Source organism: Anastrepha obliqua, chromosome 3 (assembly GCF_027943255.1).
Source record: "Anastrepha obliqua isolate idAnaObli1 chromosome 3, idAnaObli1_1.0, whole genome shotgun sequence".
NCBI classification, from domain to species: domain Eukaryota; kingdom Metazoa; phylum Arthropoda; class Insecta; order Diptera; family Tephritidae; genus Anastrepha; species Anastrepha obliqua.
In genome coordinates this window covers 56,618,397-56,640,657 of record NC_072894.1, presented here as the reverse complement: position 1 = coordinate 56,640,657, position 22,261 = coordinate 56,618,397, and positions in this window count along the sequence as shown.

Sequence of the window (22,261 nt, the reverse complement as noted above, 5' to 3'; positions counted from 1 at the left end):
GTATGTGCAATATGGACATATAAATGGGATTACATATACTCGTATTGTTATTTTTGTAACCTACATCACGCAATGACCTGTGGCTAAATTTAGTCATTTACAGCTTAAAATAAATATTTGATAGTTTAAATTGTGCTCTATTGATTTTTCATGCAGGTTGTAATAGGCCATACCAAAACATACATTCATATGTTAAAATGATTTTGGGCAATAAATGAAATGAAATGATGCGCGTTGTTATAGTTGTGTTGGCTTCGGGTTGGAAATGACAACTTTTGCCCCGCAAGCATAATTATTTTATGTGAATATTGAAATCTCCTGAGGGTGGTGAAAATTTTCAATGCGTTAATGCCGTCACATAAAAGTCAATGCCCTGTGAGCCATTGGCATAGTCGAAATCACCGAAAATGCATACATACATATGAACAGTATGTCACGAAATTCTTTGCAAAATGAAAATGTGTAATGAAATCTGAGTTAATGATGAAAATAAATGAGTACAGCAGGAGTTTTTGTTAATGTAATTAATATTCCAAAATTTTTTATATTTTCTTTGTGTTTCTTTCTATCGATGCATATAAAAAGTGTATGATACAAAGCGCAGAAAGGAAATAATGGAAAAAAGCCCAAAAAAGACATTTTTCATTGTTCCGAATATTTTTATGGAAAATTTGAGATTCACGGGAAAGTTTTTTTAATTCACTTCCAATGAAATGAAATGAAAATGAAATTTACTCGCAAGTGAACTACAGAACCTGCTTGATAATGAAAACCAAATATCTGTAAATTCGATAAAACTGCTATGCCAATATTTTGAGTGGCCACTATTGGCATCAATAACCGCTTGAAGTCTTCTTGCCATAAAAGCAGTCAGTTTCTTAACACGTTTGCGGACACTAAACATTTTAGGGAGCTGCAAAAACAGACAGAACATTATTTTTGAAACTAGTTGTAATATCCAAAATCTGATTATACATATATTATATTATAAGAGTAGTCAGAACATCAAGTTTTAACTGGTATATGGAAGTAATTAATGAATCAAATGGTCATTACTTTGAAATGTATATTAATTACAAAAACTTAAAGTTAAATGAAATTAAATGAACAAAATTTGGCTTTAAAATTTGAATGCTGTAGCATCCACGTCATTTTGCATCACTATAAAAATGACTGCTATAGCATTCACGTCCGCTAACGTGTTAAGGTCTAACCTACTCCTCTGAAACAATTCTTATTAGATCGCTTTTATTTGTTGATGGCCTTTTTCTGTCGTATTGAGGACCGAGCTTTGAGCAAATGCATGCGTCACTTTGCAGTGAAAGCCGACATGTTCTGGATAAAAGCAACTTATATTTGGGGTCGTTATCTTGATATAGTTCATATTTAAGTTTTTGATGATTCTGAAGGTCTATAAAGCCACATTTTTGTTGGATCATTTCGTAAAATATCCATATAACATTCTTTCGTCAATACATTCGAAATATATAGTTCTCAATTCTTTAATGGCTTAATTTGGTTTACAAGCTTTATAGTTGGTATTATATTTTTGTTTTAGAGAGCCCTGAGCGGTTTTCGCCAAATTTTGCTAGGTCCTTCATAGTGTTATAGCATTACTTGGGTTTAGTCGGAAAACATTACTTCCCTCCAGAACTCCTATGGTACAAAAATGTGAACAGTAGCAGAATGTCTTGCCGAATATATCTGCTTCTTGAGTCCTTGTCGAACTACCTCACTTGAAGCCTTTACTCCGCAGTCATTTCTTAATCCGATTGTCAGCTTTCTTGTGCTAATTTGGGAATTACTAAAATTGTATTAATAATTCTTCTCTCATCCCCTCTTGTTGCCACCTTTGGCCGGTCTCCATAATTCTTTAGCTCTTGCCTGTTGCAAATATCTTCACTTTGCTATTCAAGACCTACTGAATTGGAGATGGTTTCCACATATTTCATTACCCGAAATTTCGAATCGCCAGACATATTTTGCTGCTTACACTGCACTTACTCCAATTTTGCAATAAATTATTTATTGTTTTCATTCCCGTTATCTCTTATAAGCACTGTGTAATGGATACTTTTGTACATTTACGCGGAAAAAATAAACAAAAAAAAAAACAAAATAGTTAGTAAAATAAAAATGTTAAAATGCCTATTTGATATGTGAACGTTCAACTTGGTGGTTCTGTCAAAGTACTTTCTTTTTGGTACTTTATTTTTTACTTATATTACTCAAGTGTATGTACATACACGCATAAATGGCGATGACCTATTGATAATGGAAAAACATGAAATGCTTCAAATTTTAGTGATGGGACATTTATAATGACCTTCAAAGTGCTATGAGTGACTAACTTTTGTAGGCTATGAATAAATAAATTCTCATCCACGCAATTGAGGTCTTACAGAGAGGGTAGGGTAGGGCTTAAATGTATGCAACTATTTACCGAATATTGCTTACAAATCTGCTTGAATTTTTACTGGCCTTCAAGGTGATCGATAGTTCGTGCCGAATTTCACCGGGTTTCTTATAGAGTTGGGTTGTTTTGTTCTGAATTTGTTCAATAAACTGGCATGTTGTTCTCTTCGTTGTAATATTTATGTGGAAATAATGCAGAATGCTATTTTCCCGCATTGCAGAGAGGGAATGCAAATAAAGTGGGCTTACCAGCTGGATAGCTATCCTAAACATAGGTATCGGAAGGTCAAGGATTGGTTTCGCGCAAATAAAATTGGGATTATGGAATCAATGCCCCGACTCAATCCAATAGAAAATCTGTGAAGGGACTTAAAAAGAGCTGTACACAATGCCAAATCAAGTAACAATCAACAACTTTGGGAAATTATTAAAGATGCGTGGCTGAGGATTCCAAAGCAGCGTTGTGCACAATTGGCAGACTCAGTGCCCTGGTATTTTGCTACCGTAATACAAGATTTAGGAAATTCAACTAAATACTGGTATGAACCTTATATCTACAAGCTTTGCCAATGCAGTTTTTCTTTAATTTTTTTATAAACTGGCTTAGAAAGCGTTCCTGACCACTGAAACTTTAAAGTTAAACCTGAATTTGTACCTTTTATTATAAAAAGTTTGTTTTTTTGTTATAGATTTTTTTTTTAAATTTGTATTCGATTAATAAAAAGAATAACATTTCAAAATAGTAATGAACACTGTCTAATTACATTATAGACTGACGTTTTTTTGAAAAAATCGATTATCTTTTAGTATTGGTATTTTCGTGTTGTCAACGGTATATAACGGTTTCCGGATTTTTTCAGAGTTCAAGAGTGTCTATTATTCAAATAAAGTTGATATCCATTAAAAGAGTTGATCTTGTCTCAATGTCAAGTAACTCGTTAAAATATAAAAAAAAGAAATTATGAATACTGACCTCATTGAGTCCGAGGTTAACTTCATACGAGGTTTACTTCTTCTCTCTTTACAATTTTACCCACCCTTGCGAAAAACTATTCACCTATCAACATTTCTGCACTTGAATTGCATTGAATTGCATTACATGTGTATTTACATGTTTACATATTAATTTTAAGTGCAGGATTTTGCATTTTATGTGGCTAAGCCTCACTAAAAGTCATTCAAAACAAGAAATGAGAATAAAAAAATATATAGAAAATGTCATGGCAATGACATCAATGCATGAATTAAAGGTACACATTGCAAAAATAAAAAATCGTTGCACACACATACACGTGTATCACTACAAATTCAAATGCAACACCGTCCTTTATGACACCCTCGTCGGAATCACATAGAAGTTATTTACATTTAATGAGGAGAGCCAGTGCTATGAAAAGGATATCCGTTTTTTAAGGCTTTTGAATTTCGATAGTAATGAAATCTTTTATAAAATTTTTTATAACATTCCCTTTAATCACACTAAATACTATTACCACAGAGTAATATAGAAATATGTATACATTTGGACAGAAGACCAGCTAAAACATTACAAAAAATCGGCTTTGAACTTAGATTGTCAGGAACCGTAATCATTATGAGTTTTATCAACAAAATTCAGATATTTTTGTGAGGAGTTTTGTCATGGCAGGAATACTTTTGGTTGTATGCCATTTACCGCCATTAGAAAACGCTCCGTATTCCGAATGATAGTCACGCTACAACCCATTCGACAAGCGCCGTTTTAAATATCGAGTTAAATTTTTTTGATAAAAAATATACGATTGAGGAACAAGTTCGTAGCGTTTTTACCAAAGAATTTTATTATATACAATTATATAATCGCCGTTGCTGTTTACAACCTCTTCCCACCTCTCGACCAATTTGTTGATGTCGTTTTGCCAAAAATTGCCTGGTATGGTTTCAAAGAAGTTGTTGAGCCAACTTTTAAGGCTGAAGGACATCTTATTTGAGCTCTTGGAGTGCGGCTTTGACGACTTGTGCAATGTGGGGTCTGGCGTTGTCGTGAAGGGGTAGGGTTTGACCATGCTGATCAGGTATTTTCAGTAGAATAACCTCATTCGCGCGGTGTAGCTAGGAAATATTAAGCTCCTTGTTGACCTTGGCATTATTTTCGAGCATTTTTCAAGGCACCATGCCTTCCCAGTCCCACTAAACACGTATTTATAATGATCTTTTTTGGATGAAGAACCGGCTTCAATCTCGGCTTTGGCGTATCTCCTTTAGCCACTCACTAATGTCATAGCTTATATTGGCGTATAGGTACCGTTTCTCATCTCCCGTGACGATGCTTTTCAAAAAGCGCTCCTTATAACCGCGTGTTGCTCGATGGCGGGCAAGATGCTTAGAAGCAATTTGAACGCGACTTTCTTAATTTTTTTCGTTAAGTTCCTAATTTTTCGGTAAGTCCCGTGGAAGGAAGAATGAATTTGATTGCGAATCGTTTTATGATCGCAGTTGATTTATTCTGCCAATTCTCTTTCGAAAGTGATTTGAGACGTTTTTTGTGGAATTCTGCTGCGCGACGCGTCATCGACGTCGAAGTCGCCATTTTTAAACTCTGCAAACCATTTTCGTGCTGTAGACTCGCCTATGACACCTTCAGCTTTTTGAGCTCGATGAAAAGCAAAGAAGAGTAGGTGTCAAAAATGTGTATTTTTGCCTCCTCGCAGATATTTTTTATGAGTAACTTTTTCATGCCGAGGGCATTAGGTTAGGTTAGCCTGGTTGGCAATAAGCCGCGCATAGACCTTTTGGTCCCTAGCGATACCAGATGTAGACCGACCTCTACGAATACCTGAAGTAGACATCATGTAGGATGTCAGCGCTTTTGGCGAATCTAAGCAGCGCTGGGAGATCCGCTTTTGAGACGTCTTCCAGACCCTCAAACAGTGGGGCTCCCAGGCATTTTAGTCGCGTTTTTAGTAATGCCGGACAAGCGCACAGAAGGTGTTCTAGAGTCCCCTCAACATCCTCTCTGCATTTCCTGCATTTGTCCGTGTTAGCAATCCCTATCTTGTACGCATATGCAGCCAGTAGATTGTGGCCTGTTAGCATACCTATGATAGTTCTGCATTCCTTTCGCGAGAGCGTAAGTACGAATGGAGTCAGTTTTTTGTCGTTAGTTCTACACATCACTTTTGCTGTTTTGCATGTGGTCAAGTTAGTCCACCTAGCTTCCACTTGCCTTTTCATGTGGTCGTCCATTTCGTTCTATATTGTGTTTAGCGGTTTTGGTATGTCGTTCTCTTGTTCAAATGGTAGCCTCACAGCACTTTTTGCTATCTCATCTACTATTTCGTTCCTCATAATGCCTTTGTGACCAGGTATCCAGTAGATATGCAGCCTATTGTTTCCGGCTAGCCTTTCTATGGCCTCCCTGCTCCGTCGAACATTTTTGGACTTAATACAATATGAGCTTATTGCTCTTATTGCTGCTTGACTATCCACGTATATATTAATTGTTGAGTTCTTTCTTGTTCTAGAGTAGGCTAGCTCCGCGTCCTTCCCCACAGCAAAAACTTCCGCTTGGAAAATACTGCTGTGGTCTGGCAGCTTTATAGGCTGCCTTATTCCTAGTTTTGAGCAGTAAATACCCGCTCCCACTCCGTCTGGAGTTTTCGAGCCGTCTGTATAGATGTGAAAAGTTCTATGGCCAGGCTTCATGCCTTTGTGCCATCCCTCCTCTTCAATTGTAGTGCGAAACCTTCTCTCCCAATTAAAGTACGGAGTCATGTAGTCCGTGCCACCTGAGCTCCACTTTCCTATTGAGCTGTGACCGAAGGTTCTGTAGGTGAATACCCCCGCAGCCATTAGCCTCCTCGCGGATTTCGCTGCCAGGTTTTCCGCCATGAGGTCAATAGGTGGCATGCTGAGTATCTTTTCCAGCGCCGCCGTTGAAGTGGTCTTTATCGCTCCTGTTATGCACAGAGCAGCGAGGCGTTGAATCCTTTCTAGCGGTATTAAGTATGTAGGTTTTTTTGTCGCAGTCCACCATACTAAGGTTCCATACAGCAATATCGGTCTGACTACTGCTGTGTAGCACCAATGCATCAGAGAGGGTGATAGACCCCAAGTAACGCCCAGAATTCTTTTACATGCGTACAAAGCATTACTGGCCTTCTTCACCCTCTCCTCAACGTTGTGCTTCCACAGCAATTTGCTGTCCAGTATTACTCCGAGGTACCTCGCATAGTCTTTGAGAAGTAGTTCGTTATTGCCCAGCTTCGGTAGGTTCCACGCCGGAACTTTGTACTTCCTGGTAAAAAGTACCATGTCCGTTTTTCCGGCGTTTATCCCTAGCCCTGCGCGAGATGTCCATTGGTGTATAGTTTTGAGAGTGGCCGAGGGCATTACAGTGAATAAAAATAAGATAAATAGTAAATCATGTCTGACACTGAGATATCAAGAGTGACTCTCTCCAGCTCATAATCAATTCATTGCTAAGAATTTTGAGGGTGATGCGTCACCCCAAAGAGAGCAATGCTGTCCAGATTATCCAAGTGCCCATAGTATTTCACACTCTGGTTTACAAAACACAATGGGATAGCAAAGAGATTTTATTTCTGCTCAGTTGTCCAAAAAGATAGATCGGGTCATTCCGAGGTCAGAACTAGATCACAACCATTTTGGACTGAAGAACGTCCACTGCAGGGGACACTCCAGGGTTAAACTCCTCTTTAGTATAAAAAGAGGTATAAATTCATTTGTATAAACCAATTCATTGCGCATTTATGGGTAATTGTGCGAAGTATAGGATACTCTTGTGTTCAGAGCCACATGTTCACCTACCAATTACACTTCGCAAACGGCATAATCACGCAGTCCTCGCACTTGCAGGCTTAAATCAAGGGGGGGCAGCAACATATTGAAAATAAGTCATTACAAACTAGTCATTAACCTATATACTACAGTATATAACAATGACTTCACTTTATCACTTCATACCTTTACCGCAGCTTGTACACTTCCAAAACGTGTTCACACTTCACTAACTTATAGGCAGGAAGATAGGAAAATTGATTACATTGATTTCATCGATGCGTGAAATATTCACGCAGAAGTCTACTAATTATAGCTTTGGTGCTGGGCGGTTTTATTGATTGTAAGTGGGAGAGTACAGACAAATTGTTGTCATTGATGTAGGCAAATACTCTGTACAAAGAAGCAACAAAATCTGTCGCCACCAGTGGACATTTTCCATTTTAATTGCCTACATGATTATTTATAGAGATGTTTATCAACATCCACACTCGCTTATAATTATTCGGCATTAGTGGGTATAATTATTAATAGACAGCAATAAATATATACAGCAATAAATGTATATCATTTAGGAACTTCACCAGTCTGTACTTAAACTCATCTATATCTGTCTATCTTCTTCTTTATTTGCCAAACCGATTTCGAATGTAGGCGATCTCACAGTTGAATAGACATAAAAAATAAATAAAACAAATAAAATATTGCACTAAGAAGAGTATCAGTAGTAACATTTGAAATATTATAACATTTGCAAATAATGACGTATAAATTACAAAAAATTACATTAAATTATATTTCTAATAAATTCATCATAAACTATGTAAATACATTTCAGCGCTTATAAAATACTGCTCTTGAATACTCTATTTTAGCTCTTATTTCTTTAGAATGATCCCAGTTTTTGGTAATCCAGCAGCCCATAATTGAAATTTTGCACTCGTTCTATATTTGAGTCGTGAAAGGTTAGAATTAAGCTTTACGTAAGTGTTTCTTCTAACCCATTGCCAGTGGTCGTTATGGGTACTATGCCAGAGCTGATGATGTAAACGCATCCTTCAAAATGTCATACTTTTGGTTGACTTGCAATTGCATAAGAGAATTCTTGCTTCCAAAAAATATGAAGAAGAAGACGTCAAAATGTCGATTTGTCGTCGTTCTCTATTGGTTCTCGGCTTACGTGCCTGTACAGTTCGTGAGAGTATTGAAACCAAATGACGATTGATTCTATCACCTTCGATCCCGGATGCCAGATATGGAACACTAATGGATCGAAACTAGAAGTTGGTAGAACAGGAGCGGAAACCAATGGGCCTAAATTCAAAAATCGATTCCAATGAGTCTCTATTCAACCATCTTCCCGCAAAAGCACATCCCATTGAGATATAAAAAATGAGAGGAGCCTACATTCACATACTTTCAGAAAGTCAGGCGGCTTTAAAAGCCCTTCTATCAACTACAATCACCTCAAAAATGGTACATGACTGCCTGAGCCTTCTCAATATGTTAGAAAATTTCAATACATTATTATTATCATAGGTTGGGCTCTTGGAGACGAAGGACATGAGGGAAATGAAATAACGGACCGCACAGCTAAGAAAGAGGTTAGCATGCTCCTAATTGGTACTGAGCCTTTCTCTGGACTTACAAAGAGACAGATCAACGTACTTCTCAGTAGCTGGGAGGTGAAGAGCTCGTTGAACACTGGCGAAATTCTATCGGTCAGTGACAAGTGAAACAATTCTTAATGCCAGACACACATTCTTATAAGCTACTTTAACTCAGCAGAGTAGACGTCTAACGGGTTACTTTTCATGCCATTGTCACTATAAGACCATCAGATGCCGATGCTTTGCAATAGACACTGAAAATTCAGAACACATCCTTTGCAAATGTCCTGCACTGGGTAGAAAACGGCTACACCACCTTGGTGACATTGTCGTACCTCCATAAAAATAACTTAACAGTAAACCCCAAAATGTGCTAAAATTAAAAAAAAACCCCTAAAGTTTAGGGTACCTCAGCACGCCTTTGTGAATAGATATCGTGTGGTCGCAGTGCGCAGTGGCCTAATAATAATAATAATAATAATAAATGACGATCGTTTGCGTCGAATTTATGCTGATGGGGCTCATTTAGATTTAGTTTTCAGATTTATTGGAAAAGGTTGACAAAAATTAGACTGACGGAATGATTAAATAAAATTATAGCCGCGGCGGAGATATGCCACATATCAAATTCAAAAACGTAAATGTCATGCAATTATTACCAGATTATAAAAAAGTCAATCTAACATTATTTCTGTTTTGTACTATCATTTTAAATTCTCAAACTCTTAAAAATCACCCGATATACTTATTGGACTAATTTAATTGCGCTTCTGTTCATGTTCCAAAAAATATTTTTTTTTTGTTATAAATAATTTATCATAATTATTATTATAATTTTATATTAAACCTGTATGAAGCAGGTGAATATACAAGCTTCTAGTATACTCGAATAATGTCAATGCTTCCTGCTCTCAACTTTGGATAATCGATGACAGTGCTTGTTATTTTTTTTTTGTTTTTTTTTTTAGTGTTCTGTTCTGTTGACAAACTTTATATAATTTATGTTTATTTTACCAATCAAAGAGAATACCTAAAGACAGCCCACCGCCCTTAAGGCATTATGAAGACAGCGCTTATTTAATATTTTTCGCTACTCGCTTGGCTGCGCGGCAAATGAGGTATTTTCATAATTTATGCAAGACCAAGCAAAAAAAAAAATTACTCGAGCAAATAAAAATATCACCAACTTTTTGTGGGTATTGAAGTGTTTTATGGCGGATAAGTGTCGTTGAAAACAAAATTCTTTTCGCTGCCATAAAATTTGGCAGAAGTGATTTGTCGCTTTTGTTTTTAGAAAGACGTGAATTATGTTGTATGTTGTATTTTTGCTGCACATCTATGAGTTTTTTATTTCTCTCTTTTCGGCCTTCTCATTTGCTTAATTATGTAGAAATTTGTTACTTTATGTTTTCCTTCGATGTCATTAAAATCGTTGTTCGCTCTTGGTGTCAACATTTTTGCTAAGGGGGAGTTATTTCGTGTGCGTGCGCTGGTGTAAGTGCGTTGGCGTACGCGTGTGCGTGTTTTAATAACCAGCAACAAATTAAATTACACGAGTATATATGTATATGTGTTGGTGTTAATAAAAATATGCTCTTGTTCGACATGCACATTCAATCGTTCATATAGTCAATGTGAATGCAGTGAAGATAAATTGTGGTGTACATGATTTCTTGTATTGATTTTGTGTCCGCAGCAACAACACAAATATTTCGTTCTCCGATAAAAATTAAAAGCAGGTAATATCGATTAACTTAAAGGAGCCAAGTAGTCAAAACAAATAAGCTCTTTTCATTTTATTTTCAATATTATTTACATCTATGGGGTTATATACAGTTAGAAGGCCGAAAAAAGCGAGTTTTCCAGAGAAAGCTTTTAAATTTATTGATCTAAAAATTTGAACACATATTATCTTATCTTTTACCTGTATTTTAAGACTTAGTATTAATAATAAAAGTATGGCGCAGAAGCTTGGGCGATGACAACATCCGATGAAGCGACGCTTGGAGTGTTCGAGAGAAAGATTCTGCGTAAGATTTTTGAACCTTTGCACGAATATCGTAGACGATGGAACGATGAGCTGTATGAGCTTTACGACTACATAGACATAGCGCAGCGAATAAAGATCCAGCGGCTACGTTGGCTGGGTCATGTCGTCCGAATGGATACAAACGCTCCGGCTTTGAAAGTATTCGATGCGGTACCAGCTGGTGGTAGCAAAGGAAGAGGAAGGCCTCCTTTGCGTTGGAAACATCAAGTGGAAAAGCACTTGACTTCACTTGATATGTCCAATTGGCGCCGGTTAGCACGAGAAAGAAACGACTGGTGCGTTTTGTTAAACCCGGCCAAAATCGCGTAAGCGATTATCGCGCCAATTAAGAAGAAGAAGATTAATAAAAATACTTATTTGGAAAGGAGCTACGATTGATCCCCGGTAACTCCTCTAAAAAAAGACGTTTTGCGTTGACCACTATATCTCTGAATTGAATCCTCTGAAACTAAAAGATCAAACAAATTTTGTTAAAGTAATGTTAAATCGAGTAATTAATCAAATGAATAATCAAAATAAATTTTTTTTTGACAAAATGGCATTTTCTGAAAAAAAAAAATCGATTTCTGAGCAAAATTTCGGTCTTAAATTGTTTATAAAAATCAAATTTATCGGAGAGAAAAAGTCTTCGATTAATGACTAAAAAATATATTTAAGAAGCTCGCGTAAAAATTTGAGATCGGTTCAGCCGTTTTCGTGTAATGTTGGTCATCGACTTTAAAAACACCATTTGAGAAAAACGGGTTTAAAGTTTGAAAAGCACTGAGTCTAAGTCTTTCCAAATTTGCGTGTAACTTCGAAAATATTCACCGGAACGATATTAATTTTTCTATGCGTATTCTTAAATATATGTAGGTACATTAAGAAAATGAAATAAAAAAATCGTTTTTTTGAAAATTCTAACTTATATAACAAAACAAGTAAGTCAATTGAATTAAATCAAGAAAGTCAATTGAATTAAAAAAAAAAAATGTTGGGGAAAACATTTGCATCTTAATAACAAATTGCTAATCTTTTAGTTTGGATAAAAGCGGCGCATTTTCAGGTTATCGAATTTATTAGTTATTCACACTGCTTCCTTGTGATGAACATTACCATTTAGCGCTAAAGCTCTATGTGAGCTTGGGCCTGCTGCACAATCTGTCTCCATCTCACCCGATCCTTGATTGTTTCCCTCCAATTGGTGACCTTGAGATTCCTCAAGTCGTTTTTAAGTTCGTAAATCCATCTTGATCTTGTTGTGCCTCTTGCTTTCGTTGAAAATGTTTTAGCGTCAATTACTTTTCGTTGAGCTCTCGTGGGGTCCATTCTAATCGTATGGCCTAGCTATCCAAACGCTTTGAGTTTTGATGAACCGTACAACATTTTCCCCTCTTATAAGTTGGTCCAGCTCAAGGTTCCATCTTATACGCCACTCGCCGCTGTCTTTGACTGCACCTAAAATTTGCCTACAAATTTTTTTTTTTCGAATACTTGGAGCTTGTTTTTGTCTTTTTCACTTATTGTCCGAGACTCCGATCTGTAGCAAAGAACTGGTCGGACTATAAATTCCTATGGCGAAATTTGGTAAGGTCTGTTCAGCAGCTACGATTTAAAGAGTTTATTGAGTAGAATTCTCTATTTGCTGATTGTATTCTCTCGTCGATTGTATTCTTTCGTCGATTGTAATGCTCATTGCCCCAGATACGTGAAAGCTTTCACCGCTTTAAGCTCAAATGCGCCGATTTTGCTTGTATCAGGCACTAGATCGTTTTTTCTGAACATCAAAATATATTTTGGTTTTTCTTTCGTGACGAACACTTCACCATAAATCCATTTTATTAGATGGCATCGGCATTTTAGAGCGCTCTTCTTCACAAACCCTCATATATTCGCAATAGAATTGAGATCTGGTATCTGGAGGGGCCATCCAGCACGCTAATACCATCAGCTTTATTGTCGCAGCAGCTGGGTGCTTAGGATCGTTATCCTGTTGAAATCACCAAATTGTCGACAACTGTTCTAAAGTACCCGCCACATAACATTTTGCGAAATTTCGATATAATTTCCATCGATCTGATGCTATAGCTCAACTTCATGCTATGAAAAGCATTCCTCTGCCATTATGGTTTTGACATCATGTGCCGTTTTTTTTTTCAGTAAATCGCATTGTTAATTATTTTCGCGCAAATCTTTGAACATAAAAAAAACGATCATGAAAAAAGCATTAACAGTTTTTCGATAACCATAAATCGCGCTAACCATTATCGAAGCTTTAAGTTTTCCATGCAGTATTTTTCATTACAAATTAAATTAAGCCATAAGTTAACAAAAAAAAGGTACTTAAACCACCACTGCAACTGAAATGCAAGACACCAATTAGGCATGAATAATAATGATATAAAAACATTGTAGCTATTGGCTCACTACTACGGATGGGCGCGACAAAGTCGAGGAAATGCATAAATTAACATAAAATTGATTTAACCACAGCGAAAAAGCAGCCTTTTCATAGTTGGCGGTAAAATGAGAGCTTTGCAATTCAGGCCTGACTGCTGGCCAACTGACAATTGACTGATATGCCAACGGACGTTGAACATTGAGTGAATGAACAAACTGTTGTCACGGCAGATTGATTGGATATAAATATTCCAGAGAGAAATTCAATAGCCGGACAAAACCTATGTATGTATGTATGTCCTTGTATGTAAGTGCGACGGAAAAATAACGAAAATAAAGGATAATTTAAGCTGCGGGATATAGGTATATGCATACATATGTACATATGCGGGCTGCGCAGTAAAGGAGAGCGAGTACTGAAAGCAGATGAATATTAGCCGTGCACTTAAATGCAAGTCTTGCACTTGATTACGCTATTAAACTTTTTATTTTCACAACAACCTAACGACAGTTAATTTAAATTTTCGTAGTGCATATCTGTACCCGCGCACTTGTAGTCAAGGGTAGCATAATTTTGTTCACATAAAAGCTGTACGTAACAGCATAAAGGCATGGAGACAGATATAGGTAGGCATATATGAAAATGCTTGAAATGGTCAGAAGACTCGATTTAATATTGGCTGCTCGCCCATCTGTCTGTCGGTGCGAACGACTACTCGAGCGAAAATTAATAAATTTTAATGAAACTTAGTGCACATAAATATAGTATATCTTTGATCAAGGTACATTCATGTGACCATCTGCCATGTAACGGTAGCTTTAAAATAAGTAAAAAAAGAGTTATAAATGAAGAAGAAATAATAAAATTTGGTATTTTGAAAATAAATACGACGGAAGTTACATTGTGTCACACCCACCCTTCTGTGAATGCAAGTATTGATAAAACTCGCCCAAACTTAGTAAATGTATTGGTGCCCACCTGTTTTAGATCCGACATAAATATTCTTGAAATAAGATAATAATAATCTTTCGTTAAGAACATCGCCTAATTTTATATCTTCAGATTAAATTTTCGTCCGTCCATCTGACAATTATTATTATTATATTACAATTTTTAACTCTCGTTGGCTTTGAGTTTGTTAGAATCCAAATATAAGGTTGTCAAAAAAGTCTTGCGGTATTTTTATTGAATTTTCAATTGTTCATAAAATTGGTTATAATAATGCGATTTAAGTCAAATATGCGCCGTTTTGTTCGATGACGAGTTACCAACGAGATGCCAACTTCATAATGCCCCTCTTATAGAAGCTCGCTTCCCCATTGTCAAAAAACTCGGAGAGCCAATTTTCACAGGACTCTCTTGTGGACAACTTCCGACTACCAAGCTCGTTCGCCATGGACAGAAATAGGTGGTAATAACTTGGTGCGAGATCCGAACTATACGGTGGATGCAAAAAAACTTCCCATCCGAGCTCCCAGAGCTTCTGGCGCGTCACCAAAGATGTGTGTGGCCTGCGTTGTCCTGATGGAAGACAATTCGGCCTCTGTTGATCAAAGATGGCCTCTTCTGCATGAGTGCTGCATTCAAGCGGTCCAGTTGTTGGCAGAACAGGTCCGAATTGAGCGTTTGGCCATAGGGGAGCAGCTCATAGTGGATGATTCCCTGCCAATCCCACCAAACACACAGAAGAACCTTCCTGGCCGTCAATCCAGGCTTGGCCACCGTCTGGGCAGCTTCACCGCTTTTCGACCACGACCGTTTGCGCTTCACGTCGTCGTAAGTGACCCACTTTTCATCGCCAGTCACCATCCGCTTCAAAACCGGGTCGATTTGTTGCGATTAAGAAGCGATTCGCATACATCCATATAGGCAAAAATGTTTTTTTGCGTCAAGTCATGTGGCACCCATACATCGAGCTTCTTTTTGAATCCAAGCTTTTTCAAATGGTTTATAACGGTTTGATGACTCATGCCCAGCTCTTGGCCGATGCTACGGCTGTTACTATGCCGGTCTCTTTCGATCAATTCAGCGATTTTATCGCAATTTTCGACGACAGGCCTTCCGGACCGTTGCGCATCTTCGATCACCTCTGCACCACATCGTTGTGCGGTGGAAATGGAAACTGTATCGGGTCCATAAACTGCACAAATTTTATTGGCAGCATGAGATGCATTTTTGTCTTTATCGTAGTAGAACTGTAAAATATGCCGTATTTTCTCTTTATTTTGCTCCATGTTTGCGACGCTATAACTCACGAACAACTAAAAGCAAACAACAATTAATCAAACACGTGTTAGCACGTGAAAAGAGCTTTCCAAAAAGCTCTAGCGTGAACCGATGCGACGAATACAACTAGAACTACGCGCTTGCAAACACAAGCTTGCGGAAATACCGCAAGACTTTTTTGACAACCTTATATTAACTGCCATCCCAAATTAAATTCTACTAAAATGTGCGCGCGTATGCAAAGTTCGGTCTGAATCAAATTTAGTCATCCCTACTTGCTTTTTTTTAACTAAAATTTCCTATTTCGCTAAATATTGTAAGAAGTCAGTCAGCGGGGTGTTGAACCGGGATATTTGCAAAATCATTATTGTTGTTAGCTCTTAACGGAATTTAAATAATAGCTCGCACAAGAAGACATTTGAAAAGCACTAATCGCGAAGCGGACGGACTTCGATGTTACTATGCCAAATTAAATGAGACCGGAAGAGCGGGAAAAAATTAGAATCACAAAAATCACAATGTGCTAGAATCGCAATTAACTAAAATTCGGTTTCATCCGACATTCTACTTACTTAAAATTTATCGTTCACGGACTTCGTAAATTTTCAATAGAAGCTTACCATTTCTCGATTATGTTTAGGCTGCCATAAGTTCTGTTCCAAGTTAAGTCCGTTATAGATATGAAATTATAATACTTTTTTAACGAAGTTAGTTTTATTTAAGTCATGAAAATATTAAAAAAAATATTCTAAGTTTTCCTTCGATGAGGTCACCATTTTCTTTTACACAAGCCTTCAAACGATTAAGCCATTCAGTTATTGCAGCACGCACGCTTGGACGGTTGGATATGGACGTCGCTGCTCGAAGCAAAGATTGCTTGAGACTCTCCAAATTTTTATGTGGTCTTCGGTAGGCTATGTTCTTCAAGTCTGACCACAAACTGTAGTCCAGTGGATTCAGATCTGGACGTCTAGACGGTCAATCTTCTGCAGCTATGAGCCCAGGAATATTGTTTTTTAGCCACGCTGGGTGGTTTTTGTCTTATGGGCTGGAGCAGAATCTTGCTGGAAGATGCAAGGCTCTCCATTGAACAGAGTACTGCTCAAGCGAAATTTGCCACCAAACTAAGTATAATTTACGAGTAGACAATGCATACGAACGGTAAAGCAAAAATAACGGCACTTTTTCTGGGAATTTGTTCTCGCTGTATGCATTGTAAACTTGGTTATGGCAAAGCTAAGTATATTTTTGACGGGCAGACGGAAATTTAACCTTAGCATACAAAAGGTGAGCATCGGTTTTATCTTTCTCAAAAATGTTTGTGGGATAGCTAATTTACCAAAAATGTTCATTTATTTCATTTATCGCATTTCTCTTTACTTGGGTTTATTTATAAAGAGGTGTAACCGGTGGCCGTTGTTCTTGATCGATTTCACCCATTTCAACTACCAACCTATTCTGGGTAACAAGTAATTTGTGTACCAAGTTTCCTTCAATCCGAAAATTTTTGCCCGAGCTAAGTAGCGACCGCCGAACGTGTTGGTGCGTGACTACCATTCGGTAGTACCCAGACTCGAGAATGAAACAACAAATGATAGACGAATTTTTATAATAAAAAGCTATCCATAAAAAACAAACCTACCATTCGTAGGCAGCTGTCAAAAATAAATCAGCGATACATAAGATTTCCCACAACTGCAAGTAAAGCTACGGCGAAGTTGGCCTGACGATTTATGTTTACCTTTACCGCTACCGCTGGCGATGAAATCAGTTTTCATTGAAAAATTTAAAAAAATTTTCTTCGCAAACTTTGCCTCACTTGAAATGACTCACGAAAATATTCCTAGTCGGAAAAACTTCGGGATTTTTCTGTTCGCTTTATTGCGATTTTCATTTTGATTCCGTTAAACTGGGGTAATTTTGAGATGAATATTACCTGACGGCAACACTTCGCCCGACGAAGTTCTCTCAGCGCTTTGATTTTGTTTATCGAGGATGATACTAGTATATATGCAAAATTCACTCTTTAACTATGTGGGAAAAGAAAATTGTGAGAGAACTTCAACTGCCACGTCGCTAGTGTGATTCACCAGCCGAATTCTGCACGAGTATTTCACATATATTAACACACTCATCCAATCAGTTGTTGTTCGGACGGCAACGAGTTGCCATTGGATTTTTTTGGGTATCACCAAAAAGATCCAAGTTTTTTTATGAACACATTTCAAGAGCCGTCAGCCCATCAGCTGATTTTGTTAAATTCACTCAAAGCCGAATAACGATCTGCTAAAGAGCAAACCCATAAAAATATTTTCACACTGCTGTTTATACTCTAACACGACTCCGCTCATCATTCTGAGCATTCTTGCATATGTCTATAAGTATATCTATCTTCATCCCGTTTTTTAGTTATATGCAACCGTTATGCGAAGAAAATTATAAAAGCCCTGTGAAAAAGTGCGTACGGGTATAAAAACAAATTAACGGGCAAACAAATAAATTCGTTAAAGCGCATTGAATATTTACATGAGCCGGACTCTCTTTTCGACAGCTACCGCACATTTCGCATGATGTTGTGTTATTAATGAATTTATTATGGTGTTTAATTTTCCCAAATTGTTTTTATTAAGTCTTATTTATTTTATATTTCTCGAGAGTGCTCGCTACAAATTCAGAGGGTATGTAAGCGTGTATTGTATACATATTTATGATACGTGTATATTTCAAGTAAGTATGTAATACCAATACATACTTAACCCTTGTACACATGACCAATAAATATCGAACACCCACATAATCGAAGTGTCCGGGTGTCCACTTACTAGTTGTTCACGTTTTAAAGGCATAAAAGCAATTTTTATGGGTTACAATTATTACTGCTTGAGGGCTGGTCAGCGGAAAAAAATTTAATCGAGACAATTCAAGCAAACAAATTGAAAAAAGGCCCCGAAATACAACGACTATCTTCAGGTACAAATTAAAGTTAGCGGCCATAGGGACATTGCATCTGTTTTTTTAAATTTTATCGCAAAATCTATTGATCTTATAGTACTGAACTAAAGTTTAAAAGTTAAAGGAATAATAATCGAAAGTAATAAAAACATAGTTTTGTTAGAAAAGGAGGTGTGTTAATAGTCCGGGAGCCAGGGGTCATTTTGACCTCATCGTTTCATGCCGACTGATTTTAATATTGAAGGCAGACGCCATCCAATGGATGACGAAACCAACCGTCAGCTGGTCTAGTAGCGGTTAGATGCTGCGAAACGTGTCGAAAACAAATTTCTATCAACTCATTTAATACCGGCTGAAATTTGTTTCGTGTATTGTTGACATTTAGTAATATAGAATAAAAAAAAATAGTCAGCTGCGCGCGTAGAGGGGGGAAAATACGTCAGCTGAACAGGCGAACTTGTAAAATAAATTAAAAAGTAAAACTACTTTATGCCGATTGAAATTTGTTTACATAATTTTGGACATATAGTATATGAAAATATAATACAGATGGTCAGCTGCGTTTATAGCGGTGGGTAGACCGTCAGCCGAAGCAAGAATGTATCATTGCGTGCATACATCTCCAAACGGATAATCAGCTGAAAATTTTTTTTTTTCGTTTTCATTTATTAATATTATAATATTTGAAAATTCCAATCGGCATAAAGTAGTTTTACTTTTAAATTTTTTTACAAGTTCACCTGTTCAGCTGACGTGTTTTCCCCCCTCTTCCGCGCAGCTGACTATTTTTTTTATTCTACTAAATGTCAACAATACATGAAAAAAATTTCAGCCGGTATAAAATGAGTTAGTAGAAATTTTTTTTCGACACGTTTCGTACCCTCCCACAATCACACACACCGCGGGTGAGCCAGCTGACGTTCACTTTCGTTATTCATCAAAGCTAAATCACAAGTATAGTTAAGAATTTAACGGTATAAAAACGCAGTCCAAAATCGACCCCTGGCTCCCGGTCTATAGAGAAATCCGAAAATCAATAAAAATATATTTTTTTGATTTTCTCGCGAAATTAATTTTTGAATTATGGTCTACAGAGTTTTTGTACTCGTATACGGATCGGAATGCTTTATAATAGAACTAAATTTAAAAAAAATTAATTTGCATGTGTTTGTGTGCTGGGGAAAAATATGCGCATATTTAGGCTATTTTTGGTAAAAATATTAAAGAAGAAACCTTTGATGGAGTTAGAAGGTGGAGAAGAAGCTCAAGAGGAAGAAGAAGCGATACTGAAAAATTAGTGGCACCTGATATTATTGAATAGCGTGTCCAAAAAAGTGTCAAACAATTTTTTTCCACATTGCCGTTAACAGAACATTTACTATGCTAGTTGGATCACTCAGAGGAAAAAAAAGATGTTTGTGAGCAGAAATTAAAACACTGAGAAACACCACCTTGATGAAACAGTTCACATTCCAAAAATTCAAAATACAAATTTATTCCTTAAAACTGATATTATCGCCTTCTAAGCACTCCCCTTCAACTGCAACGATCTAGAAACTCTTCTGGACTCTATTTTCAGTATAGCCATGATAGCCGTCTTCGATTGCTCCATTATTTGATGTCGGCTGTTAAAACATATTCATCATAGTGGTTCTTTGACTCGATCTAGATGAATTCGATGGATGTTTTCCTTTGCCTTTTAGTGAATTTCTTCACGTAAACGTCTCAACACGCCCAAACAATAGTCTTTATTAACTGCCTGACCTGCTGGCAAATATTCATGCTTTCCACTTGTAATCTATAAAAATTGTTGGATTCTTTACATATTTGATAAGGTTGACGCTTTCCGTAGATTTGCGAAAAAATTCCCAGCAAAACAGACGAAAACTGATTTTAATTTTGGTAGGAATCTTAATCACAGATGTGATAATCTAACAAAAATATTTAATTCAAGTTTAGAGCGTTACCTGGCGATTGTTCCGCGAACTTTTTGATCAAGGTGGTGTACCCGCAAAAATAATACTGTGCTCCAGCTCTCGTCGATACCCTTTATTGATGAGATAGTTCAGAGTGGCAAATAGTAGCAAATTTCCTGTTTCGAATACACATATGTATGCTGAATCAAGCACAAGATAGCCAGTAAATGAGTCGTCTAACACAACGAAGACGAAAAGCGCGAAAAGCTTCTGGGTTATGCCAACAACTACAATAAAACATTCTGCTTGCACCCTTTGTGACCGGATAATTAGTATATTTTTACGAATTTTCACTAAAATTTTTTATTCATATTTTTAAAAACTCGTAATAAAAAATTCACCATAAAAACAATGCATACTTTTGTATTTGTTAATTTTTTCATATACAAACTATTTGATACACGGTTGCTTGCTTATTGTTTAAGTGGGTGTCGGCTTTCGTACTTTATAGCTGCGGAAATACTAAACCAATTTGCATAAGTGACCACTCAAACGACACAAGGATACTGTACGAGTAAATTTCTAAATCTCCAGCTTTAATACTTTACTGTTACTGGGTCTTTAGCTACAGCAGTTCGAAGCTGCTAGTGACACAGGGTATCCGTTTATGTGTTCAGAGGTTAAACACAAAGATGGGCATATTCAGACACATATACGCATATAGCCATATACATAAATATATAATATATATAAGCATGTTTTATTTCGTATTTTTGTATAGGTAGCAAAAATTGAATTAATACATTTTGTTCTTTCTTTATTTATTTTCAGGTGAGTTCTTTCAGTTGACTTGATTGCTGCACAGAGTCTCTTACCGTATTTGGTTTACTGCAAATCATTTACAGCGGTTTATTTTAATCGAATCTTACTTTCATGAGGAGGGATGTTGAAAAGTAATTGGTTTTATTAATAGCTTTTGAAGAAAGTAAGATAATTGCAATTCATTTAATTTCCCTCAAAACTTTACTTGTTTATACACAAATATATTATTATATATACACACATAACGTATTCATTTGTTTTTGAATGTGCATATCTAGATGAACACAACTTACTTTGTTATACGATTGCATACTTACTTTTGTACTAGCGTAAATATTCGAGATTATTTAAATCAGTATGAAGCGGAATATCAAAAAAATGGTTGCGTTGTGATTTTGGATGTTGCGTCGAAGTTTTCGATGCAATTTGGGATTTCAATAACAGGGAACAAAATCGAGCTGTGTCATTGCTTACCAATAAGCGAGCATATTTTGAACCGGTCTCCGCAAAACTCTCTCCATTTCAGTGGTATATTGCTACAATTTCTATGTGGTGTGCCGGTATAAGTCTCCATAACTAAACCCGAATATGCTTTAGGAGATCATAACTCCAAATGTTTGTAATCTTTCTCCAGCAAACTACGGAGGCTGGGTTGTCGCACTCGTTTGCCTAGGACGAATACGTTGAACATACTCGTATATCGCTCACTCTCAGTTTTCAAGACGGAACTAGACGAGGAACTAACTCTAGAAGCACAGTATATATGGGAAGTCTCGACCTCGCACAGGATTGCCAAAATATTGCTACGAGCTGCCTTTTTCCTTCCCAAGGAAGGTATGTAAACTATGGGTTGGAGTGTTGACGGAACATTACTTCACTCCATATTACACAGTTAAAATGGGATTGTTTCAGAAACACGCCTGTAACTTATGTTAAGAAGGAAGGGGTTCGTTAGAACACCTCCTTTGCTACTGTCCTGCTCCAAGCAAAACTTGTTACAAATACCTGGGATCGGACAACTTTTCGTCTGTATCTGAAGGATATTGCTGACAAAAGTTTAACTGTTTATTACAACTCGCCAAGACCTGTGACACGAACTAAGTTTAACACG